At 35.3% G+C, this 27,898-nt stretch overlaps 1 protein-coding gene and 1 long non-coding RNA gene across 8 annotated transcripts in view; one reads left to right on the top strand and one right to left on the bottom strand.

Moving 5' to 3' along the window:
- LOC148641060 (uncharacterized) overlaps positions 1-27,898 on the top strand; it is a 336,530-nt gene that overhangs the window by 76,761 nt on the left and 231,871 nt on the right. The window lies entirely within an intron of this gene.
- Positions 746-27,898, bottom strand: LOC148641062 (uncharacterized). The gene is made up of 3 exons (XR_015930063.1): positions 27,600-27,898; positions 3,555-3,655; positions 746-2,809 (listed from the first exon to the last, which is right to left on the bottom strand). It is a non-coding gene; the product is annotated as an uncharacterized LOC148641062 (long non-coding RNA).

Below are 27,898 nucleotides of genomic sequence, written 5' to 3'. Positions count from 1 at the left end.
TAATAACACCTAATTCTAAGTTTAATAATATGGCTTGCAGCTACAACACAGCATTCATAAGCTACAAAATGTGCAAAGTACACTTTAGTACATCTGGTACAGCCATTCATTATTTAAAAACATAATTTCAGTATTCAATTTATTTGCCAAGCAGGCTTTGTGTGTATAAATTATGACATAAAGGAACAGAGATCATCAATGTGTCTGACTAGGATGTAATTTTCAGAAGGTAAAAAAAGAAAAAAGAGAATTTAAAAAATCCTTTGGGTTCAATTATATAGCACATCTTCGATATGTAACACTAAGTATTTCCATTAATTAACCTTGAATGTTTTCCCATCTGTGCAGACAAGCTTTATTTCTTTTGCTTCAACTCTGTAAGAGACATTTCCCAGCTGAAACAGAAGAGATTCAATGGTTTGATAATGAGAACGACCTTAATCGAGAACCCCTTACTAAGACTGAAATATTAGGATAATATTTCTCGAAAAGTTAAGTTAATGAGACAAAAACTTAAAGAAGGCTTTTGTATGAATGTTAACAAATGTAAAATTTTTAATGTAAAGGGAATATTTGGGAATGTGAATCTTAATTAGTTGTGGCAACACACCCTTGAAACCCTGGAGATCACATAAGCTGTTCACCGGAATGAAAACTAAATCCTGGAGCTTCTGTTACCGTCACCAACACCTCCAATGCACCCACGTTTTTGCCCTTGGAAATGAAAAGGGTTGAACCTTGCTGCAGCTGCTTCTCTTCCAAAGACTTTAGACAAGACAAGATTTTAACTCCCCTTGTTAAAATGGCAGCTTCTAAACAGCAGCCATAGGAACAGCAAGCACATCGTCTGAAAACGTAGAAGGCTGCAGTGATCACTCAGATTGGAGCTACACCTGAGAACTGCGATTCTCAGGTGACAACTTGACGTTGGTTTGTCTGTGTTGTGACCAATTGGCACATAAAATGATACAGAACACACACACAACAGTTGGAACGTTTTGGGAACAAAAGTAATCAAACTAGAGCTTGTTTCCACTCTTTTGCCTCAGTATCAGCTCTCCATGCCTGTTTTTTGCCACCAGGAAATAGAAGTCCCAATACGGTACCTCAGTTCATCACCAACATCTCTTTTGGTCTGCATTTCCTAGACAATTGTTCTTCTCTCCTGAGGTCTATCAGAAAAGAATCTTCCCTTGCTCTGTGTGGGCTCCTGGGAGAAAGAGAGAGCTCTATGTCCAAGTCTACGGTTCTTACAGTAATATCCCCTTTGGCCAGCTCTTCTCCTTCACTGGGGTATTGCCTTTTGTCTCAGTCAAGGGCACATGTGTCCAGCTGAGGCTTGGGAAAACAATATGGGTTGTTTAAGAACTGGCAGATTTTGAGGAGTATTTAGGACCTGCCACACATCCCTTTCCTGCCCTCTTCTGCCCCAGGTCTGGTCCAAACTGGTTCGGCACCAACACGTACTGTACACATCGAGTTGTGGAAAATGAGCAAACGTGGTGTTCCTCCATCCTTGTTAACTGCTTCCTGAGTTTGACTACTGGGATGAGGGGGGAAGGACACAAACACATAGGAAAAGACAACATACAGTACCAATACTGACAAAATCACTGGTCATTGCATGCAAATTCAATCAATCATTGTCCATTTGCCTTTTTCCTTCTTCAATATTGACACTGAGATCAACTCTCCTACAGTAGTGATGTTGGCAGGTAATAAGCATTATTCCCAGTTGCATCTGTTCCCAGTATTTCTAGGGCACTCGTCAGGAATGCTCAGTTCTCTGTTTGTGTTTTTGTGTCAAAGGAGCTCCAAGCAGGGTTGTTAATCTTATGTCTGTATTGATGTTTGTTTATACTATAAATTGTATATTGGTCTATGCAGCTGATAGATTGTTATATAAACACAGTGGTTTCCAGTCCCTTTGTAACGTGTTAGCTGTGTTTGATGATTTCATTGCTCTATCACAGTATAAAATAATTGGTCCAAGTCTGCATTCATCTATTTAAATTAGCAGTGCAGAAAGCCAGTTTACCTTCAATTGTATAGCTGCTGAAACACTTCAGATAACTTGGTGTTGAGATTTTAGTTTCTGTATGTGATATTACAGACACTGATATTAGACGCTGACTGGAACAGATGCAACCATTTCCCTAATTCTTTTGAAACCCACATCTCCATAGTAAAACTGAATGTCCTTCCTCATTTACTGTATTTAGTTCTGTGATTCCAGTTTCTGCCCACTTACAGTAGGTTATTGTAATAAATTGGAACACCTGAATTTACTCCAATTTCTTCAAAATTGTCTGTGCTTTGTTTCGTGTACATGATCTGTTTGGTTTAATGTCGATAGTCCTATACCTTGGGGTCCTCAAACGCTTTCAAAATCGTCCATTCAAAATTTGCCACCAACTGTTGTACTGTACCAATTGAATTGATAAGATGCTTTAATAATTTTCTGCATCTAGAACAGACACTGTTCGGCAAAACTGCTGCACTTCTGTCCAATTACTGTCCTTTTAAATAAAGCCAAGGGAGCAAAAAGCAAATTAAAGCCATAAAAAGTGCAGTTGCATTATTTAAGAAAACATAGGAGTTGAATTGTTGGTGTTAAAAAGTGTTCAGTTTTCAGAGATTATTACATTGCTTTTGAATTTACTGTGACAGAGTGAAACTTGCCAAAAGAAACGAATAACTTCTATTGCTGTTCCTCTGTGCTGTTATTCTTCATCGAGCTCACTCTGCTCAATGAGGCACCCAAGTTGTCAGCTTAAGTCATCTCTTTCCATTTTGCACAAGGAAAGTCCTGAAAATAAAATGGTATTATGTGCACAGATCTTCAAAAATCAAACGCTTAGTGTCTGAACTTGCTTCTTTGACATAGATTAAGTCTAATCTATATGAGGTACTGTACTGCTTATAATTTTGTACATCAAAGATTTAAGCTGTATTCATGTCTACCTTGTCTAAAAATGTTTAAGAAAGCTGTCTATAAGAAGAAACATCAGATACATGAATATTTTTCCTTTACCCTGGCCTCTAAGAATATTTGTAGGAAATACATTTTCTTGATTACAAACTGTCAGTGCAGATATTAATATAAACGTATGTGTCAGTGACGAAAATAACCCTCAATTTGTCAGCAAATTACAAAGGACTGAAGCCTGGATTCAGAAACAGAGTGTCCTGTATCCAAGATCAAATATTTTACAGTGCCATTTAAAGTATTTAGAAAAAAATTAGCAAATACAATGTTATACGGTATGCGTGTTAATTTTTGATCCTTTGTAAAAGAATTTTGACAAGCAAGAATGGAGTACTTTTACATTCACAAGGTGAAAGTTTAATTGCTAAAAAGGGGTCAGAATCAGATTTTCATATGACTCCACAAAGGAAACCAAGGACCGCAGATATTTTTGTTAATGGACTTGTCGGAATGTTTGATAGCCCAGGGAGTTAATGGCAGACTCTTTTGGTAGGCATAACTCAAATATGAGCCAATGTCACTAAGGGGCTGATAAGAGGAATTGTTAGAAAAAGAAATAACTCACCTTGTCTGAATGAATATATGAAGGTGTCGTATCTGTGATGAAGCAGTTTTGTTTTGTTGTTTTGCTTGGTGCTATCCTTTTGTTTCGGTTCTCTATATCTCCTAGAAAATATCCAATAAAATATTGGTGGAAGGCATTAGAGGAAACATCAATCATTGCTTTAGTAAAATGACAAAAATGTTTATTGGGGGTGTGCTTTCCCAACATCTTATATTTCTTCTCGTCTGGAATGAAAATATATTTTCAGGGATAGAACAATTATTCTAGTACATGTATAAGGGTGCTTTCCCTTTTGTGTTGAATCTGAACCTAATGCATCTCTGCACCAAATGCATTATCCAATAATACTTCATATAGTCTGAAAATTGAAAACAGATGTTTTGTCATTGTTAAGTAGAAGTAGATTCATATTCACTTTCCTTTGCAGGGTTAGCTGCCTCAAATTACTCAGGCAGGGTTATCATCTCTGCCTGACAGCTAGCTGGTGAACTTGGTCAGCTGAACCTTTTGACTGAGTTGTAAGTCACCAGATGTGAGTCTTTTGGAGGCTATCAGATTAGCTTCTAAAGATAGTATCTAGCCACGAAAAGACTGCTTAGCCTTATAAAAATTGACATACAGTATTGCTAAATTTTTCAGTTTCCCTTAATTCTGTCAGTCAGTTCCCTAACTTCAAAGTCATTTTACACATGAAGTTTTTCCAAGTGCTTAGTATGCAGCGCTGAGAAATGACAGAGCATAAAGATTGTAAAGCTCTAAACAGGTTTAACCTCTTTCAATTTAAAAAAAAAATGAGTCTGAGGACTGAAGCACCAGGGAGGGGAGGCTGGTGATGGCTGGGTTGTCATGGAGACCAATTCGGATTACTGGAACATTCCCGTGGAGAGAACATATTGATTCTTTATTGGAGATGACATCTTGCGGAATACCCCACCATGCAGCATCCTATCCATTTACCCTTGGAAGTTAAAAGAAGTATGGATGCCACTCTGTGACAGATATGTAATTGATGCAGCACATAAATAGCATGGGCATTGCAGGGCTTTGTGACTTTGCCCTATTGTGTTGGGGGGGGGGGATCTTTCACTGCACAGCACTGGGAATTCAAACTGCAACAGCTGGCCACTAAAATAATTATAGTAAAAGTGAAAGTACAGTCACTAGACTGTGAGGGGAAGTTACTGCAGCAGATCTACAGTATTCCTGACTCCCTGTATGCAGCTACTGTACAAATAAGATGTTAAGCTATAACTGCTCTAAACAAAGTTATGCGTTTCATTTAATTAAAATTATGCATATTCAGTTTATAAAAATGTGCCACTCTTGAACTAGTACTATACATTATGTGAATAATTGATGGTGACAAAAATTGATTCCTGCTCTGCATGAAACTTTTTTTTATTTTTATTGACAATTTGTTAACAGTGAATTGAACATGTTTTACATTTCTAGATCTGTCCCATAACTGAAGTTTTAGATTATGCCATGCTTTTAATAATGTGCGATTAACAGATACTGTAGATATGAAAAAGAAACTCTCACTTGACATCAACAAAATGATGTAATCTGATGAAATTAAGAATAAGAAAGCTATGTGACAAGGAGATTTTATTAGGAATTATCAACTATACAGTATTTTGTTTTTAAAGAATATGTCTTAGCACACTCTACCTTATTTTCTGTAGTGTCATATCAGCATGCTTTACTTTTCAAACCCATATAGTGTTTCACTGATGGATATTTGATGTAATTAGATAAACAAATGCTGCACTCAATTATGCAACGGGATCTGTTGAAACTGAAGTGAAGATATCTCGCTAAAATCAGATGCTGTTTAAGAGCTGAATTTATGAAAGATAAATAAAGCAGAGTAATTAAATGAGGCTACCAATTAATTGGTCACTAGTGAATGCTTGACTGATTCCTTATCATGTTTTTAACGTTGGCTAGTTGAACTTTATTATTCTCAATAAGATCCAATGGTCACAGAAAGCAATAAATTAAAATAATGATGGTTAAAAATGCATTTAAGCTCATTAGTAGCAATAATGGTACCCTGTCTTAGTTAAATGTAAGGTTCACTGACAGGGTAATGGAAGTAAAAGTCTTTCATGATTATGCTGTTCATTAATGTGACAGAGATGTGCCTTCTTTATACCTGAAAGGCAAATGGATATAATATATTTCTTCTTTAGGTGCCTTCTGTGAGCATTTGGAGAAATGAGTGATTGAATGCAGATTGTACAAACAGATTGAGAAGACGGTGTCAAGCCGTTATTCTTCTAAAGCACAGATGCAGTGAGGCAGAAAACGTGAACGATTCAGCACAATGTTTCATTTTAAAGTAATAGAAGAAATGAACAGAACAATGGGGGATTCCTCGTCTTGGGGCATGGTTTGTTATTGCTTAAAAAGTAACAGTTTCTCAGTACAGTTTAAAGTGTAATTGTAAACTTTAAATTGTGCAGTCAGTACTTTGATATGGCTTAACTGCTGGTGGATTTGATCAGTGGCATCCATTTTAAACATTGACAAAAGCATTTTGAATCCACAAAACAGATTAAAGAAGAAAAAGCATATATTCTTGCACGTTTATTCTTGAGTAAATAACCTCATCAACATTAGCATAACCTCAAAAACAAATGTGCTATAAATATTCAAATCTAGTTTTTCCATGCACTGAATTTATTTGTAGTATGTTTCTTATTCGGTTTCACCTTTCAATTAACTATTTTACATTCTACATGTGTTGTAGTTGCTTTTAATGTTTCCCTGTAGCTGCTACAGGTTTATGAAATTACTTCTCTGGTTTGCAGTAGCATTGCTTGCGGAACTGTTCTGAGACTGCATTTGTACACTGTTCGTATGCATGTACTAGTCCTGAAAAGGAGTTTCTATCGGCTCATTGTAGTTTTGTTGTTTTGTTGGAGGCATTACATATTTGTTATAAAATATCATTTGTAAGTAAAATACTTTTTGAAGGAAATAGGAAAAAGAAACATTCCCAGGACATTAATACTGGGTTTTGAAAAAGTGCCTCAAAGAGAAAAGAAAAGGCTTGTTGTTAGCTTCTTGCTGACTGCTTTTATGACAGTTGTTGAAGTAGAAAGAGTGAGAACAGTGTGGGAGTTTGTGTGGGGTAAAAATAATGAAGCACAGAGAGTATTAGTGACAGCATGTCTCATAATTAACACAGTCAGGGGTTAGTCCTTAGGGTCTGCAGAAAGAGGATAATTGATAAATAAGTGTGAATCCCTACTCGTTGCCAGGAGAGAACACCTAGATTTTTATTTGAACATTAAAAAGTCTTATTGCCTTGTAATATGAAAAGCAAAAGAATATACGGTATCCTCATTATTTTAGATATCAGAATTTTTTGGGGGAGATATTTTTCTTCTGATTACAGGTAATAATCATCTGAAGATGTGGCTAAGGATTACAGTATGTTAAAAAGAACAATTTTGTCATCCTTTTTACTATGATGAGGATTATTTTGATTTGTAGATAGGGAATCGAGTATCTTATTTTTTTCTTGCTTTTAAATAAAGTGTACATTTAGACCATTTTACTTTTGTCCACGAGGCACAGAGTTATCAAAGGTATAATGTTTTGAAAAATGATGGTGACGAGATTGCTTAGTCACCACTTTTTCTAATGCTTTCAGTATAGTCTCCTTGTATCTGGAGGCACACTCTGATATCGCAGAGCTCTGTGCTCTGTGTTCTGGCCGTTTTTATCCTACAGATCTTTAGTCAGGCATCATCAATCAAAAGCATAAAATAAAACAAGGTTACATTCCTCATAGAGCTTTGCGAGGAGTAAAATGTGTGTTATTTCTGGGAAATGCAATAATGAACATTAATGGCAGGTTTATTTAATTCAGATCAAATGTTTGCTTTATAATATTTTATGTGGGGATCTTTGTTTAGCATTCACACTATTAGCAGGGAGATATCAGGAATATACTGTATATCTGTCATTTTTATAACACTACAGTATACATATTTTAAGTGATAATGTAGCTATTGTACACCTCACATTTCTCTTCGTTGTTTTGTATCTGGTAATTTTACAGTAATACAAAAGATTGGACTTCAGGAAAAAAAAAAGAATTCAGAGTCTTAACTGAGAAGTTGTCACATGTAATCCTAGATAATATTGCAGTTTTTGTTGTTCACCAAACTTTATGCCTTGCGAGTCCCAAAGACAAATGAAAAACCAACTGTAACAAGTGTTCTGGAATTTAAATGAAGGACTGAAACAAGTTTCAAACAGAATGTAATTGAAGCTAAAACACATAGCCTTTATTGAAATGCAAAATTATTCATTTTTTCTTGTTGATCTATCTGAGAGTATAAATGTCATAAAGCATTGAATAATCCAGCGTACGTTGATTTAGTAATGTCTTATAGAATGAATGCCCTTTATTATGATTATTCTCTCCCAATTTAAATTACAATGCAAGCTTTAAATCAATTTCAAGTCATTTTCATAAGGCATTAGTGAGAAATCCCTTAGTAAATTTAAAGAGATAAAAGCCAAGTGGTATTTTAATAACCCTGGATTAAATTAAGAATGGCTTTATGAAATCTAAGAAAGGCTTTTGCTATACCATTGTCATCCCTGTGTAGTTTATAATTATGCTGATGTGACATGCCCAAAAGATTTACACTTGATCCTTGCTTAAATAACAACAGGGAATTGTATATAATCCACATGGGATACTGAGCTCTTTACAATTGTCCAACACTGACATCAGACTGAAATTCTGCAACTAAAAATAAAAGAAATGCTACAAAAACTCTAAAAAAAGAATGAGTCCTAATAGTTCATTAGTTGTAGTATTGGGTTATCTGTTAAACGTATATCTTTGTATCCTGTTTTGTCATCATGAGATATACAGTAACAAGATTCAGCTGCTCACAAATTCTTAAAGACATTTTATCATGGTGTGGCTCTGAACTATAGATTTGTTTACCAAGTGAAGAGCTATTTAAATAACCACATTACATTATTATAGTGTGAAACAGAAACATATACGATGTGATGATTGGTTTTCTATTTGGAATTTGCTTTGATATGAACTGAAATGCTAGTCATAATTTTGAACTGCTAAAAGCTGTTATTACCACATAGGAACAGTCAGGCAAATAAATCTGAAAACAAGATGGTGCCCATTGTTCCATCTGATCATTAGGTTGCAAGTGATTAGTGTTTTAAGATTACATGAAACCTTTTAAAAGAACCTTTAGGACAGTTACAGGTATATTGAAAGGTTGCATAACGTTAATAGCTGGAGAAGCACAGTAACAGTCTAATGGATGGAACAAAATATGTTGCAATCATTACACGGCAATTTAATACTAATATAAAGTGGAAGAGTGAACAATGCATACAATGTTTACAGTTACAATATTAACTTTACCACAAGTATTATATAGTTGTTAGCAAGCAGTGCCCTTTGCCTTTGAAGTAGCATGACGGCAACAAGAAAATGCATCATATTTCCCTTTTATTCCTAACAGGGAAAAACAATTGCACCATTAGGTTAAGAAGAAAAAAAAAAGAAAAATACTGCACATGGTTTTCATTAAGTTCAGATATGCAACCTTAATTGCAGGACTGGAGTGTGTCCTATACATTTATTCTGCCTGAACGCAGTTTTTGTTAGATCAAGAATCAAGGATGCTAACACATACTGCAGACTGACAGGTCATTTGCTTGTTGCAGGGTTTGATGGGGTACCTGTATGCCTTCCGTGACATTGCCTGCCTGTTGCAATATGACAATTGATTACTGAGACATTTCCCTAACTTGTGGGTGGAAGATGGTGACAAGTAGAATAAGACACCCTGAAAAGATAAACAGGTCTGCAATGATACACTTTTGTAAAAATTAGAAGCTTGACTTCAAACTTCACTAGTTCATATTTTTCCCACTAACTAACATACTTTCTGTTCAAAATAGTGTGGTTCAGACAACTCAACGTAAGCTTATAGTACAGTATGTTAACTGTAACAGTTGTAATTCAATGACAATGAAAGGTCTTTGAAGAGTATGGATTGTCAACATATAGTCAGGCTGTTGCTGATTTAGTTTGGAAGACAGATGTTATGTTAAGCAGAAGCCAAACTTGCCACTTATCAGCCTCCAGAAGTGTGTGGATGCACATATTTAAGACATTTGACATTTATTTTTGCATCTACTGCTTCTTCAATTCATCCCATGCCTCTGATTTGCTGAAAAATTGCCTGGAAATATGGTATAATAGCATTTTAGGAATGGTTACAAATATATGGCAACATATGACCAGAAATAGATTTTTTTTCTATTAAATATTGTATGAACCATTTTCCATTCACATTTTCCTGAAGTCTATTTTGTTTTTGGTTTGTTTTTAGATCAATTGGTATTCAGTAAATGAGTAGATTGTTGCATTTAGTGTTCATTGATTGGCTAGTTGTTGTCTTCTGTCCTGTCATACAGTACATACACAGTTTGGTCAAATCATTTTCAACCAGGAGAGATAGCCAATGAAAGAATGAATAAATGCAGTAGTTCCATATATATATAAAAAATTGTACATGAATTGAAAATAAGGTTAAGTTTTATATTGATCTTAACTGGAAGCACTGTTTTCGAAGTTACAGTATAACAAACAACTGATGAAGTACACAAACTACTAAAGGTCTATAGAATCTTATAAAGATTTCTTATCCCAAATGTTAGAACCTTTTAAAGAGAAACAATTCTGTTTTTCCAGTTTTATTTCTTATTATTTTTCACTTTTTGTGCTGTTATTTTCCATTCAAAGTTAAAGGCAAACATTTTATTCTGATACTGTGTCATAGAAATAAGAAGCAACTCTCCACAGCCTGTGCATGATTAAGAATATTGAAAATAAATTTGAACATGTCAGGCCTGGAGCTGGTCTAAGACTTCAGTCTTTTTTCCTCTTGTGCATTGATATTTTTTTAAACCCTCTAGTTACTGTACATAAAATAGAACATTAAATTCAATAGTCTGTCTGTCTCAATGGGCTCTAAATTTATATATTCACACAATTCTATGCTGTACTGTCCTTTAGTTGTTAGTTTTTCTGTTCTGTTAAGATACTATTACATGAATCTAAGAACAGTGGGGTTTCTAAATAGATGTTCAAAGCCATATGGGAGTACTGAGAAATATGTTATTGATTTAGTCATTTTTGTTTTGTATGCTGTGTATATTCAGCTTCAAACACTTTGTAGTTCTGTTAATCATGGGGAGGCTGGGAGGTATTTTTGCAAGCAGACCAAATAAAATTGTTTTTTTCATGTTGGGGACGTTGCAGAGTATAAGCACTCTAGTACTAGTTTCTTGAAGGAAAGGATTTTTCTGTTTAACTGATGTTTGAGTCAATAAAATTGTACCAATAGACTTTTCACTGTGTCAGTGAAGTGCTCACTACTATTGTCTTTGAAGTCGCATTAAAAAAGACATTCTTGAGAGATTTTGTTTACAGCAGAGGTGAGTTTGTTTTATAGAGTTGACTAGTGTACAGAATCATGTTATTTCCCTGTCATATGAGCTTTTAGATTTATGGGAAGAAGAGCAAAAAATATAGAAATATTATATGAGGTACAGGAGACTCGAGACTGTATTCTCATCAGCCACTCCAAATGAGTAAACTTTGGTCACTGATAAGTTCTGAAGTGCCTTTGAAAACTGTTTTATATCCATTAAATTTCAAATTCAGTCTTCCCTTGTCATATCCCAGTTTACAGATTTTAATGTTTACTCTATTTGCACAGTCCTGACAGCCCTATAAAGAGACAAAATGCCATGCAACTAAACTTGCTGCACACTGGTCCAGGTGGAGGGGAGTCCCCATTACCTGTAAAGCGCTTTGAATGGAGTGCCCAGAAAAGCGTTAGATAAGTGTAAGTAATTATTAGTTATTAAAATAAACTTGCATACAATGTATGCATGCATTTTTAAAAAAATAAAGCATATTGATTTTGTCCCTCTTATCGGAAAACAATGCAACTGTTTAGTATTGGTATATATACATTAGTATATTGGAACAATACCTTAGGTAGACCACTCTGATATACACCAGTGAGTGTAGCACGGATTTGTAGAAATGTATGCTTACTGTTGTGTGAAAAAACAGTTGATGGAAAACTCTAAGAAGGATGATGTGCCTAGATACTCCATTGCCACTACATTGCTACTCCATTGCCACTACAGAACTCTTTTTTTTTAGTGATTAATGCCAACCTGACCACATGGCACATGTGACCACACTACATTGGCAAAGTCCTTGTACCTTCATGAGGGCTCATACGAATGTGATAACATTCAAGCAGGTTAGCTGAAGTCCTCATTTTGCTCATGTTACAATGGCTTTTTTTGCAAGATGAGAAGGTGGAATTCATGATGAGGATATCCTTATCAGATTTGAGCTCTGCTGGATATTTGTGGGATGAGCAGGGACAATGAATTGCATCCAGGGCTCAGAGATTAGTGAATGATCCAGTTTATCCAAGATGGATAAGAGGAATAAAACAGAACCCAGTACAAAGCAAGAGTTTCTGATGGACAGCTTGTGTTGCTTCCAACAGGAACCTGGCACGCTTGTAGCATGAACTTTTAGCAGATTGTGACTTTCAAAATAGACCTCCTGTTGATCAGAAACATTAATTGATGTCATAATGAATTTAACTTATCGGGACTGTTCAATAGTGCCTTTGCTACAAAGAAGACCTTGTCAAAGATTTGTGAGCTTGTTGGAGTTAATCTATAAGTAATTTTTTGATGGTCAGTGTATCAACAATATATATACTGTACATACTGTATGAGCAATTAATTTTCAGTTGCCCTCTCTTTGTGGCTTACTTGTCAAATTCAGAAATGAAAGTAATTCCTAGAATTCAGAGACAATTCAGAAAACAAAAATGTCTGAGTTCATGACTAATATATTTCTCTACTGATGATTTAATGGTTAAACGGACTGCAAAAGAGCAATGCCACCTTTACTTAGTGCCTGTAAATGCAAGTAGAGGTCATGGTTTTCAGCAGAGGTTAGATGGTCCCTAAAGACATTAATGTTTCGGTGCTGAAACATGCATGTACAAATGATACTATAATTTTATTCACTTAAATTAATCCTCCCGTCATTTGAAGTGGAATTTCTACTGAGGGGTAGTTATTCCTTGGAGGGAAAAAAAGACAAACCTTGTGGTTTCTTTTTGTGCAAACCTTTCTGCATGTAAAAAAAATAATGAATGAATGAAATGGGTTGAAAAGCACATCTTTTAAGGATGCATAATAAATTCAAAACTTGAATTGTCTTTTATTTATATATATACTTTTTCCAGAATTAAAATAGGCCATTATAAAACAGACAAAAGACGTGATTTATTATTAAAACATCAATAGACATTGGAGTAAATCATTTAAAACAACATAATTACATTGTTTCATGTGGGGTTTTGCATTACACTACTTTATTAGGCTGCCATACGTTAATTAACTTTTAAACCATAGGGAATTTATTCTAGAGTTTTAGTTCAGTTTATTTGCAAACCAAACACTCTTTTCATTTTTTACATTTAATAGGTTGGGACATAACCTGATAAGCCCACATATTGCAAGAAAAATGGCACATAAAATATTTATGCTGCCCCAACAAATAACATAAGTAGATTGGTTTAACTAAAATGGTAAAATTTAAATGCATTGATTTGGTGAATTATGAGGTGGTTTCCTGTTTTTGTCTTCTAAAGACATTTCAAGTTACTGCCATTTCCTTTTGCACCACTTGGACTAAATTTATTTCTTACTGCAGTTGCTATACTGTAGAAAATGTGCACACACGCAAGAGTCTGAAGAGACTTTTTTTTAGGAGTATTATATAGAATTGCAAACAGTTTGCATTGTTAGTCACATGAATGAGAAGTCTCTGATATTAAAACTCAGTCGTGCTGGGCAAAGGCTAAACAGAGGGTCATGACGCAGTGGGGACTTCAAATTTCCTGGGGTTTCATTTGCTTTACAGAGCCATTGCATTTCCCACAAACAGTCTGACATGCACCAGGAGAACAATGCAATCATTATTCTTCTATGACTTTGACACATAATGTTATAATGCTGCGATCACTGCTGCTGATAAAAAATAATTAAACCTGATTTACCTGTCAATCTGCCATGTCTAAACTACTGGGGGAAAAAAGTAAGGCAGATCTTTTTATGCAGACTGAATTCATTCATTATTTTGCAATTACATTTTTTTTTAAATACTGTAGATACTGTATACTGTACATTTAGCTGTATCATCCATCCATTTTTTTAACAGCTTTTATGCAGTACAGAATTGCAGGGAAGTGGGAGCCTTTCCCAGCAAGCAATGGGGCGCAAGGCAGGATACAGCCTGGATAGAATACAACTCCATTGCAAGGCTCAGATGCCAACGCAGACACCTGCAGCAGGGCCAATTTCCCCAGAAGCCAATTGACTTACCAGTATGTCTTTGGACGATGGAAGGAAACTCATGCAATCATGGGCAGACCATACAAACGCTACACAGATATCACCAAAGGAATTGATCCCAGGGGCCCAGCAGTGTGTGGGCCTCAATGATAACCACTACACCAACATTCTGTCCTGGAGCTGAATCAATTCTTCTTAGATGTGTTTATTGTGAGATGAAACAGGTTATATCAAAAGGTATTATAGTACTTATTAGTAAAGTATGCATAAGCAAAGCTGAATGAAAAGGGGAGTAAGTCATTAAAACACAAGTAAGAGATTTCAGATTAGGTAAGGAGTCTTTACACTAAATGGGGACCAATTATGTTGCCAAGATGTTTCTGAAATATTTGTCAAGCCTCATATTACTCTCAAGCTTTTGTCAGTGTAATGCGGGCTAATTAAAGAGTAGCATTTTCTCTTTGCCTTGACTTACAACAAATAGCACATCAAAGACAGGTGGCTTCTTTTCATTTTTTTTTCCCCTGACCGATGGTTGCCTTAGATAATCATCTGGAGTATTATTCATATCTCTTGCATTTTAATTTACAACTCATCACACCCCCAGTCTTGGAGCCTCCAGAGATTCTCCTTATATTCTGTTTGGTTTTCTCCAGATGCTTGCTGCAGCCCTCTATCTGATGAGGCAGGTCTGAGCAATCTATAGGTAGATGGCATCTTTGAGAAAGTTCTGGTTTGGTGCCAGGTAGAATTGTCAGGATTCTTCAAATGTCCCAATGAGTCCTCTTTCAGGTTAGAAACAGTCTGTCTTTGTGGCACAGTTTAATAAATCATGACATTAAAACAGTGAAATCCGCAATAACATGTACAATATGTACTGCATAGTATTTGTTTATCTACTGTATCGACGCATATGTATGGTTCTGTTTTTATTCCTGTAGCTTCTAATTTTTTTTTCTTTATTTATCCATAATATTAAGCTTTTATAATGTTAAAGCTGTCTTTGATTTAATGACAAGTGTATCGGTTCTTCTCACCTCAATAAACAACATGGCTCTGTCTGGTATTAGTTATGATTCTATTAGCTCTGTACTGTACAGCTGAGTGAAAGTGGGCCTCATTACCAGGGCAAGAGATAAATAGGAATAAGCTAGTTACATTTTAGTTGGGGAAGTTATTTCAATAAGGTAGGTTTTTCAGGTGTCCCAATCAATCTGGCTAGCAGTGTGTGTGCATATTAATGAGTGTGCATGCATGTACAGGCATACTGTATGGAAAAACACAGATAAATCTTCATGATATGAAAATCTTGCCTATTTATGTTTTGTACCATTTGAATGCTTTCTGATTCTAACATAAAAATGTGTTATTTTGAAAGAATATAATTAGTTTTGTGCAGCCGAGGGATAGCACAAATTTAAATCTAATTGGTTTATTACTCATCCACAGTTGGCTGCACATTTGATTACGAAGAGACAGTAAAAAGTGGAATGGGGGCAGACTCAATATTTTCTACTGGGACCCTTGATTACAGGGGGGAAAAATGAGCTAGATAAAGAATTATGAAAGGAAACATTGCTGAAGCAAACATTAATTCATACAATGTAAAGTTGTGGATGGATTTTATTTGGCTTCATTTAAAAGGAAAAGGGGATTTCAGACACAGGCACTTGGTCACGACACAGGATACTTGGAAGCTACAATGAATATATTACTGGCTTCAAAGGCATTTGCCATGAATTCATTAGTATGCATGTTCTTTGGAGAGAAAATAAGAGTAATCAAAATCTCTGCCACACAAGTTACAGAATATTCAAGCACATACAATGATTTCTCCTTGCGGAGGAAATGGATTTCATTGTAAATGGTACCTGTTCCTCAACAAAATTATCATTTTAAAAGTACTCATTAAAATTGGAGTACTAAGCAATTCTAATATTTTTTTTCATTTTCTTCATATATCCTTATATAGTCTTTAATTTACACAACATAACAATTCCTGAGCATATACAGCTGGTACATACAATGCTTGAATTCAGGAGAAAATGCGGGACCACTCTATCCATTAAAAGATATAGCCATGTTCATAAATGGATGTTTTCCGCTTTTTCAGATTTATGTGAAAGTATCATTCCCCTTTAAAAAGTGGGGATAACAGTGCGTTTGAAAAGCTGATGACTCCATGTCTTCATCTTAATTTTTAATGTACTGTATGTAAGAAGGCTTTTTAGAGTGTAATAAAAATGGCAGTTTCATATTTATGGACCCTCACACCTCATGATGAGATTTATGATTCTTGTCCACAACAAACAATGCCTCAGCTTATTAAAAAGTTTTAGAGTACTTGACACTACTGTGCTTTCTTTCAGCATTCTACAAGTTATATGAGTTAGAGATAAATGTGTCATATTAGTTTAATGTTAAGTGTTTACTGTATCATAATCTGAACTTTATCACACCACTCTTAGATCAGAAAGAAGGCAACAAATGAGAAAAGGCCGATCTTCATCATTTGATATCTAGAAGCTCTTAATTCTAAAAGTTTTATCCAGTCATTTCTTATAGGATCCAAAAGAATCTTCTTCAATATAAAACTAAGTAGTTTGTTCTAGACTCCCATAACCTTTTGTGTAGAAATGTTATTAGTTCCCACCTGTGACCCTGTGTCTTTTTACAACACTTTTTACAGTCCAGACATACTCCTCTAAGTTCACTTTGCTAATACCCAGCAGGATTTGAAATGTGTATGAAGTCATCTTGCAGTACCTTCCTTTTAAGGCTGAAGGGATTCAGTTCCTATCCTGTCTTTGTTTTTTCTGAATCTATGTCTATACCTGAATCTGTAAGCAATTTATTGCATCAAGAGCTCAGACTTAAAAGCAAATCCATGCCTAGTATACTATTGGAGGTCATAGGTTAGGGGAAAAACAGCTTAACTTGAATATCTCACTTAAGCTGAAGTAACCTTCCATACTCCCTCACAGTGATACCAAAATATCTTCTAAAAAGTACCAGTGAAAAATATATCCTACTGTTACACCTGTATTGCAACTGGTAATGTGCTACAGGTATATCCTCCTGTCTCTAATTCAACATCTGCCTTTGGTAAACAGTACATGTTGTCTACAGTTTATTTGTAGTCAGAGACCATTTGTATGATACATTTGCAGTCTTGAATTTTTTAAAAGAAACATATTTAGATAACCTGGATTGAATATCGCTTCCTTTCTTGTTGAATGAAAGAACACATTTCATTCTTTGTAAACAAAAATCTTCTACAGTATGTCAAGATTCCCTTTGACTCTATCTCTAAACATACTGTACTGTATATGTACAGTATGCAGTCCAAACTTGTTACAGTTTTTTTTGTTCTTGAGTCAGAGTTTTTCTGTTCCTGCTATTGGTGCCCCCTGTGTGTAGTCTGAAGAATTGTTTTTTACTAAGAAATTGCACGGTTCTAAAATTTCACTGCAGCACAAGACATCAGACTGGCTGATTTTCAGTTACTAAAGCGTGATAGGAACACATTCTTGCATTTTTTTTATTGCAGCAGGACAATGTTGTCAACAATGTCAATGATGTGATGGTAGGTTGGTAGATAGGTGGTAGGTTATCAAGAGACGCATAAGCCATTGGCTGCTTGTTTATTTGTACTTTCTAAAAGTGTTCTATGATAAAATACCGCTTCTGTACTTTTGTTGTCCTCTAACAACAGTACAAGTTTTATGGGTAAAGCTTGCAGCATCAAACAGGGCATGAAATTCTGCTAGTAACCAATGATTTGTGCTTTTAATTTGTGGTTTCTTAATTTTAATTCTGTTTCTTAAGTTCAAAGTTTTTTTATATCAATTAAAATGGAAATGATAGTGGAAAGTTAATTGTAATGTAAGATCTAATGTGTATTTTATACAAATTTGTCTGGGATGTGTAAAAAGTGATGTTAATTTTATTTTTGGTGTTGTTGTTGCTACAGTACATTTAATGGTAGATACAATCAGTAGTAGACACAATTAATGGTATATTCACTCAACAACTGTGCATATTTAGGGAGTTCATTTAAATCGGTGCTGCTGTACAAAATACATATTCTTTTAAAAGCCAGTTTACTGTAGGTTATTAGCTGGTGGAGCTAAGAAATAATGTTTAGTACATATACTTTAGAAACACTTCAACTGTACAATATGTAAGATTTTATACATTGTATAGAGAAAATGTGCAAAACATGCTGAGGCATGGCTTAAAATCAGATTGTCATAACAGTTTATTAGTGTCAGTTCTGAGCTTCTGTTGTGAAGTACTGTAAGTTGAGTACAGCAGTATATCTTAAAGGAGGAATTCAGAAAATTAAACTAGCATGAAAATGTTTTAAAGGGAAAATGAAGAGTAAACCACAGTAAACATGTGAGACTTGTGCCAGAAAAAAGTGTCTGAATTAATATGGATATGAAAATAAGTTTTCTTTGGTCAAGTACACATACAGTACTGTAGGTTACTATACAGTATGTGTTAGGTTTGTGATACTATTTTTTAACAAGACTAAAAATCTTGTTTCCTTGATATCTTCCCCTCCCCACTGATGCCAAATGAGTGAGTGATGTGCAACGTTGCTGGTTTGATTGAAAGGTTAGTAAAATATAACAGCAGCTAAACAGCCAATTGTGTCTTATGCTGCACATTTTTTTTTTGCTCAGAAAGTTCTCATTAGTTTAAGAAGGACACTTTCCGATTTCCAAGGGCCCCTTCCTGATGGGGGAGTAAACAAGTTAATGTGTCAAACAATAACATCCAAAACATTTCCATGAAAAAACAATTGGTAAAGTTCAGCAGCATGAGCAAATAAAATTCGCAAAAGGAGCCTGGGATATGCTATAGTATTTATTTCCTTTTCAAAAAGTTGGCATTTTAATACGGCTCAAAGTTCTTCTATTCTTGTTCGCTTTCAAAATATGAATACCCAAATATTATAATAATGTAACAATAGCTTCAGTAGGTGCATCTTTTAATGTAACCTGACTCTTAAATTTTTAAATTTCTTCAATTGGTTATTTATTGCCGAATGATGAACTGGAATGTGAGGATCGGCAGAAAAGTTGCTTTCACTGTTCAATGTCACCTTAACTCTTCAAGCCTCCACACCAAGATGTAAAGCATTAAAAATTAATCATATCTCAAGGATCCTGTAAAGAGGTTCAACAACACACCATTCACTGATGCTAAATACAAATGAAAGCGTTGCATGGGATTTTACTCTCAAGTACAGTATGCCTGAGCATGCAGATATTTTTAAAGACCTCCAGGGTATACAGTGGATCGGTTCTATTCAGACGATGAATATCGCAAACCTTACACCAGGCAGTATAACACAACAGGATAGCACATCTTACATTCACCTTGTAACTTTTATACAGTCGCTTTCTGTCATAACATGCAGACTTCACAAAATATTTATGAGGTGTATTGGAAAAGTAAGATTATGCATCATGCAACCAAAAGCCATACTGCAGACCTTTCAAATGATTTTCCTTACATAAGATATTTTAGGATATACAGTGTGATATTGACATAGTCAGTCATTAGGCAGTGAATCAATATCAATCTAATTGAATTCCATTAATCTTTTTGGGGTTTGTCTGCAACTTAACAAGCCATAAAATCACATAATCTAATACACCAGTGCATGTCAAAATGTATTAGGACCCACCTGAAAAATATCCTCTTCCACCCAAAGTTTCTACTCTTTTTTTCTACCGCTTTAGCCCCAGCTGATGCAATAATAATGTGTTGTTTATTTGAGTATCATTTACATTTTACATTTAAAGCAGGTGTGTTATCTCATTCACTGTAATCTAGTTTCAGTACTTTGTACTGTGGTTTGGTTACTGCTTTTATTGTGTAACATCTAAATAAAGGAACATTTCAAGAGAAACTCCCCAAAAATTAATAGAATAATAAGGATATAATGAGATCAAATGAAGATATAAATACATTTGCCAAGAAAACTGAAAATGTGCTTTGAATTTTTACTTTTTTAAATAGAGGGCACTGCTTAGGAAATGTATGGGAAAATTATTTAGATATCAGTAGCACTATATAACCTTTTGCAGTTAGAAAGGTGCGATGTCAATTAAGTAATGGTATTTAAACATTCATTGTAGTATTTTTGCTTCCTTAGTGTATTAATTTACGTCTCCCTCTTATATAAAACACCTCATGGTTGTGCATAGTTGTAATACATTGTACACTGCTTTTGGCTTTCTCTTCTGTTAATTGACATTTAAGCTTAGAGATTTCAGCTGGGTCCCTCCTTCCTCTATAAATGTAATTCAACTAAAGGAAATGAGAGACAGTGTTGGTTGCCAGTCAGTCATTTCCAAAGCAGATCTTGTATATAGCACATTTAAAATACAGTATCAATAATGTAATGCATGACTAGGTGCAGTTTATTACTTATGTCTTATTACAACTGGCAAATTGCCATCTCATTACTCAGTGACACTTATGACTAATGATTCGGCTAGGACTGCTTGTGTTGAAATTACTGATAACCAATGGCAGCAGGTTCAGAAATACTTCAGGGATGAGAAACAAAGAAAAAAAAGACCATGAAAACGGTATCATAAAATAACACAAGGAATTTTCTTAAAAGTAAATGGGTATAAAGAAGTGAAATATAATGGGAAGCAACATCAAAATGCGAAGGACATACAGTACGTTAAAGCCTTTTGCCCGATCAACAAAAGTTCAGCTTCACTTTTCAAACAATATTTTTTAAGCCTGAGAATAGTTTAAAAAAATCTAAATTTTCAGATATCTGCTTTGTCTTTAAACATGTTTATAGATATCACACACCTGACTGAAATGTGTCTCAGGGAACGTTGGTGGTACTCACTGAGCCAAAAGACAAGATCTGGTCCACTACATGAGCTGATGTTGGACGAAGAATCAATACCAAATCTCTAGTATGTACTTGTACATACTAGAAGGAAGATAGTGCATCTGTTGCACACACCAAAGCATTGATGAACACCTTAGATAGTTATCCTGATGTTGTGAAAATGCTTAAAGTACATTATTTCACAAATTATGTCAAAGCTATAAATTTGCAACAGGCAAAAGGAAAGTTTCCTTTTTCTGCAGGTCCAGGTTTGATGGATTGCTGTATTACTCACATCTTTTTTGAAAGCATAAATATTATTACGCCAGACACAGGCTTTAGTTGGCTTCATAATGCCTTATTTGCAGGCCATTTAACATGATTAATGCGCATGATGTTCAAAGCACATGCCACATGCGTAGCTTGGCCTTGGTGTGGCTCATTAGCAAGCTTGTTACTGCACTTGCAATGCACATATTTACTCGTCGGAAGGTCATTTGTAGTCTTTTTGTGCAGGCCACCAGAGAGCAGTAATTATATATGCCAGACTTTTGTCTATTCCCTAGAATGCCCAATGAGCAGCATGCTCAAAGCAGTCTGATGAATTCCTCTCTACAAATTCCATAGCAATTTGTTTCCTGAGGTGAGCTATGCAAACCAATAACTTATTTGACTATTTGATTGGATTTATTCTAATGCAGTGGCTTTGGTAGTCACAATTTGTTGCTTTTAAAAGCAGAAGGAAAGTATTCAGCGAGCATCTCATGCAAGGTGTCCCAAAGAATTTCATCTTTGGAAGCTGAATAGGATACGAGGGCAATTTTCTTATCTCATATAATTCTACTTGGAAATTATGCTTACTTCTTGTTGTGGCTGTTGAATCTCATAATAATTACTTACGTCAAACATTTGCTTGGTCCTGTGTTTGTAAACATCTTTTGTTGTACCTAAAGCAGTTGTCACATTATTTATCCTCAATGTTTTCAATAGGTAACACTAGCATTGAGACAACGCTCAGAACTGTAAAGAATTATGTAGAATCTGTAAAACTGTTAAAGAAAAAAATTGCAAAGAAACAAGCGGGGATTCATTCCATGCTACCAAGTAGGAAAAAAAAAATCATTTTTAAAATACTGTAGTGAAGGGAACTACTTGTTCCTTGCATATGACTGCTTTTCCAGGAATGAAAATGAAAAAGCATTCCATTTACAAATATGCATCTGAAAAGGTATATGTACACATTTCTTCATTGTACGGTTCAACATGATGCTAATGCCTTTTTTTTAGCATAATCCAAGCTGGTAAAGCTTAAACATGTTTCCAGACGGTATGTCCTATAAAGGCACATGCAAATATTACCCAAAAGAAACAACAACAAAATAATGTTCTGAAGAACCCTTAACACAAAGATGTTATCTACTGGGTTGGACTGTGCTTCTTTTACTGTACTGTAAAAATAGAGTAAATGTAAAAATAATCTAAATCTAAAATTTTCTATCAAAAGAATGTGACAGGTTAGATCAGTGAAATGTGCAATGAGCACATCAACTATGTCTATCAAGAATTTCAGGCTTGGTTTCATGTGTAGAGTGTTTTTGTTACTGTAATAAGGCTTTCAGGCTTTGCAGGCTGATTTGTAAAAATCTTACTACTCCAAAAGAACTGGCAGATTAGCGAACTTTTGCTGCAAAGGGAATAAAAACAGACATTTTATGAATGTATTCATTTAAAGAAGTTGCTCTTCAAAACAACGTAGCTGGTAAAACTGTCAATTTAATGTGCGGAAACTAATTTCACGTAAGGACTAAGTCTGAAAATTGATTGCAGAGAGTTTAAAGCTGGGGTGCTTTAAACTCTCTTCATTTTGAATGCACTATGTGCATGTCTTCAAATTTTAAAACTAACATTTCTTTTAAAGTAATACATGATTGTTAACTTGTGAAAAGCAGATGACAGTTCTCTGGGCATTACTGATCAATCTCCCAGTAAGTACATAAAGGGGCTTGATGTCAATGATTTGCTCTTGAATTAAGATGGCATTTTTGTCCTTCAATCAAGATGTCATAGTTGTTCACTTTGTTTTTCTGTCATTTGCTTTAACTAGTTAATACAGATACATTGACTGAGTAGAATAACTGCTATTACCATGACATCCAAGGCACTCCCCAATGTTAAATCTTGCAGGAATAATTCGCGCACATAAAGTTTATTCTCTATTAAAAACTGTATTTAAATTTTAATATGATTGGGGAACAGATATCAACATCTTTTTCGCCCAAAGTCACAAAATCATGTTTCTTTTTTCCCCAAACAGTAATTTAAACATTTCTTCAAAATAATAGATCACAAATGTTTTTTTTCCTAATTGTATCAGCAGGGGTCACTGTTAAGCAAAACAAGGATCTAAAGGAGAAAAGCATAGACGATAACAATAAAGCATATTGAACAGAAAATATAGTATACTACAACATTATTTTTAAAAATTATGTAATCTTCAAGTTTTTGTTTATGAAATGTTTTACTTTAACACAGCTAAATCATCCTGTACTTCTGATAATTTTTTCTTTATTTGAATATTTGATATACTCTAACTTATTTTTTAAATTATGCATACTGGTAAAATGCCCAATATCATATATATAGTATATAATATCTCTCTGGAATCTCCATATTCTATTAACAGCATAGACGGAAACCTGTATTTTCTTTGATCTTAACATTTATTGTAGAAATTTCAGTGATATGTACAGTATGCAACTTTAGCGACATGTTGCATTGCAGAAAAGGGGCTTGACTACGAAACTATAGAAACATATGTAAAATTATTAAATATAACTTCTTAGTTTTCATCACTGCATACTTTATTTTAATCATTATAGTTAAGGGAAGAACCATTCAAGTCCTGTACAGTCGAAACACAGATGAGATGGTCATTTACAGTGAGCCAAATGCCATTAGGCCTCACAGGCTATGGAATATGAGCAGCAGTGAATATTGGAGATGCCTCTCTGTTCTCTAAGGAAGCTAATTATTTCTGAGCAGAAGGGCTGCCGTGACAGAAATTTGCAGAACTGATGACAGAAGTGCAGAACACAATTGGACAAGGGAAGGATTAACAACCGTTTAAAGAATGAACTTCAAAAGGGAGTATTTAAGATGATTTGCCATTTCCAATATGTCAGCTAGTTCAAAGCATATAGGTGAAGTGTGTGTGAATGTATATCAACACACAGAACGCATTTAATCAAAAGCCGTTGCCTCTGTCTTTTTAAAACTTTTAATTCTATATACTCTTTGGTAATTCAGAACTCTTGTCCTCTAGAGTAGTGGTGTTGCTTTTCTCTGCAGTTGTATGAAGTGGTGTTAATTTTTTATGTCTGTTCTACACTGAAAAGCAGCATGGGAAATATTTTGTGGATAAACATTGAGAGCTAAATTAGTTTTTGGCTGTAATATACGGTAGGTAGTTTCCCCCATGTAAGCAGATGGGTATGTACTGTAGTCTGTATTTCCAGTATGAATGCTTCTATAAATGTAGATATGAGATGAACTGTTGAATCTCTTTATATTTGCTTAAATTGAATGTGATGCACATTTAAAAAAAAATGCAATTTCTAGCATTATTTGTCTTTAAATAAGTTTAGAATGTTGAAGAAGTGGCTGTGTTGTGCTTGAAGACATTATATTTATGCTCTAAGTAGCTAAAAATCAAACTTATTGCTCCACTCACGTTCCTGTTCATGCTTCAATTGAAAAAATGCTCTGATAACCTTCATAATGCTTGGGAATTTTCAGGAATTCCAAAACAGAACTATTTTATGCCGTCTAAATATACCATATTCAGGGCACAGTAAGTTTAAGAAGGAAGAAGAATTTTAAGATCTATTTTTGCTATTTAAAGCTTGTGGAATACTAACAGTTGTCTGCTTTAATTAAGCCATGCTACAGTGTTTTCAAATGTAAACCCAATGTCTCTTTGGAGAAAGGATCTTTTTGGTGTTTGATCTCTGCTTCAAATCAATTTTCCAGATGACTCTTTTCTATACTGCAGAATTTGTTGTGCCTAGTGGGAATTCACAATATCAACATAGCCATTGTTTTCAGAACTGTAGCCAAAGTACATTGAGCGACACAGAAATGAACTCAAATATACTGTTCTGTTGAAACTGTATCGAGGTTTAGCTGACATCAGTTGTTCTCCTTATTTGTTAGCCTATTGCACTTGGATTGACTCAGTCCTCATTTTGGTAGATTGTGTGAGATTGGGAAAAAAAATCTAAACCCAAATTAAAAATAAACTGCATCCTTGCAGAATACTATCAAATACAATATGCGGTGGGTGGTTTAACTGCCTTTATGCAGCAGATAAAAATGACATTGATTTTCATTAAACATATAGCACATTTCAAGTTGAAATCCATCACTGGGGAGGTTTGATTGAAGTGTTCAATAACCTAAAAGGGACAGGTGTAGTTGGTCAAAATGAATATTTTCAACACATGGATTAGGAGATCAAAAATATTAAATTTATAATTTAAAATTAAAGTGAAAATTATACCAGTGTAGACTATAGTCCATAAGAATAATAGGTGAATAATAAAATGAAGACTGTTAATGAATTGAAGACTCTTGCTGTTTTTTCTTTCACCTTTTAAATAACCCCCAAATTTGCCAAAGAAGCATCAGTTTCAGAGTATTTTGCCACTACAGCTGTCATCTCAGAAAATCAAGATGTAAAGTTCGTTGATAGTAAAGCGGTATTTAAATGTACATCCAATCCTAACTTACACCATTCTAGTGTTTACTGTTTGAATACAATTTGATCTCTTTTCATTTCATATTGATTTGGTGTGTTCATTTTTTTTTATCATGGTGTTCTTCTATGCTGTTTTATGACTTTAGCAATATACCGTGTGCTGTAGGGTTTTTGGCAGAATTCACTTTCTGTCTTATCTCTTTGTAGATCCAGGTCCAGTTTTGAATTAACAGTCTATTAAATGTAAGATACATGTAAAATAATTAGAACTAAGCCAAAGGATCATTAGTATGGCACTAGGATTTAGTCCAGATGGATTTAGGAAAATGAGGGTTTTGGACAAGTGACAAGAGTAATGGATACAAAGTATATATAGTATGATATAGTTTCTTTAGATTTTAATTTCAATTATTCTTTTGATAAAGTTTTTAATAAGATTAATTCTCAAATTATAGGCAGTAGGCCTTTGGATGTCTTTGGATTGATAACTAGTTAGTGACTAGAAATTATAGATAACAGATAAGGGGTGAACCAGAGAAATCTGTATACTGTACTTAAACCACTCAGAATCTTGTTTCTTTTGCTACAAAGAAATTAACAGTTAACGAGCATATGTAAAGAATCCCCTATATTCACATAAAAGCAGTTATTTGAATAATAATTTAATGTGTGTGTCTGTTTATGGTTTGGTCTGCGGCTTTGAAACTTCCACACGTTTTCTGATTGTCAAAAAGCTTGTGCTGCATCAGCTTTTACAAAAATCCACCCTATTGTAAATTTCTAAATGAATCCTGTATCCAGCAACTAGTTATTCTCTTGCTTTCCACAGTTGTGTTTCACGTAGCCAGTATCCTCTGTGAGATACTGTACTTGAATTTAAAAAGGATTTTTTTTTTTTAATTCCAGCTTGCTTTAGCTTTCTCGTATTACAATCACTGATCATTGTAATCCCATAATTATATGAATTGATATTTCATTTAGGTATTATTTTCTTTTTTTTTCTATTTAAGAAATGTGCATCTATAGGGTTGAAAAATAAGATGACAAGATCTGTTTTAAAATTGTAATTGGAATGATAATATGCATAATATACCTTTGTACAGCGATGTTTTGAAATGTACCTAGTGTGCATCCACAGGAGGTGTGGCCTCCAATGTGGGCATAAAACAGCCTGTTGGGGAACTTTTTCCCCACTTGTTTCCTTCTCTTTTTGCACACTCTCCTCCAACAGTAGTACTGTACATGGCCCCCTCAGTGGGGGGTACGCAGGACATGTGGCGCGGGTGTGTTGCGATCTCTGAGCCCAGAGCCTCCAGCTCACCCACGCCCCTGTCCTGTTATGACCTCCTCTGAGGTCAGAGCAAGGTTCCTTCCATGGGCGCGCCCTATGGCTCGCGGATTCTCAGGCTCAACGAGCTTCACTCCCAGCTCCCGCCCTCAGGCTGTTCCCTTCTGGGGTGTAGCAGTGGAAAATTCCTCGACTCGGTCGATCCCGCTTGGCCAGACCCACTCGACTACCTTTGTTAGCTTACGGGCAGAGCCCTTGCAGCAGCGGCCAAGGCTGCTCCTCCTGGAGGCCTCCCGTTCCTCAGTGGTGGCTCCTACCCACTGCACTTGGATTCTCCTGCTCCCTCACTCTGGCTCCCAACAACGGCCGCTGGTTCAGCCCTCAGGCTTCCAGGCCCGCCCGGCTCCACCCGCTGACGTCACCTCCCAACGCCCCCAGGCCGGGTCTCTTACTCCTCACTCTCGCGCTCCACCCACAAATTAAAATCCGCACAGCCCCTCCGATGCCTGACTCGCGCCTCCCAGGCTGTGCACTCACTTTACCCCTGCCCCGCCATCACCGCTAGCTCCGTCGCCTAACACACCAATGGAGTTGCCCTCTTTCTCAACTCTCTTCACCAATATTACATTTAAAAATCATTCATTCAAAACTTACCCCTTTCTCAGCGTCAGCCCTCAGAACTCACTGTGACAGTCTGTTCTTTACATAGCAATAACTCCTCTTTATCATATACAGACGGTGATTGGAGGATGTCTGGATAGTTGCACTTTTTAGGATATTGGTTGATAAAGTATTTAAGAATAATTGAAGGGTCTAAGGATTAGTATTTAAGATTATTGAGCAAGTCTATTTACATTTAAGTGCAAAATATTGGGCTATCCATGCGCAAATTTTGTTGCAACACTACAGCAGCAACAAAAAAACATACTTGAGAAAAAATATTTGGTTGTATT

The sequence above is a fragment of the Lepisosteus platostomus genome, chromosome 25 (genome assembly GCF_059453375.1).
Source record: "Lepisosteus platostomus isolate fLepPlt1 chromosome 25, fLepPlt1.hap1, whole genome shotgun sequence".
In the NCBI taxonomy this organism is placed as follows: domain Eukaryota; kingdom Metazoa; phylum Chordata; class Actinopteri; order Semionotiformes; family Lepisosteidae; genus Lepisosteus; species Lepisosteus platostomus.
Note: the sequence above shows the minus strand (reverse complement) of the source record. Positions and strands in the feature narration are given on the sequence as shown.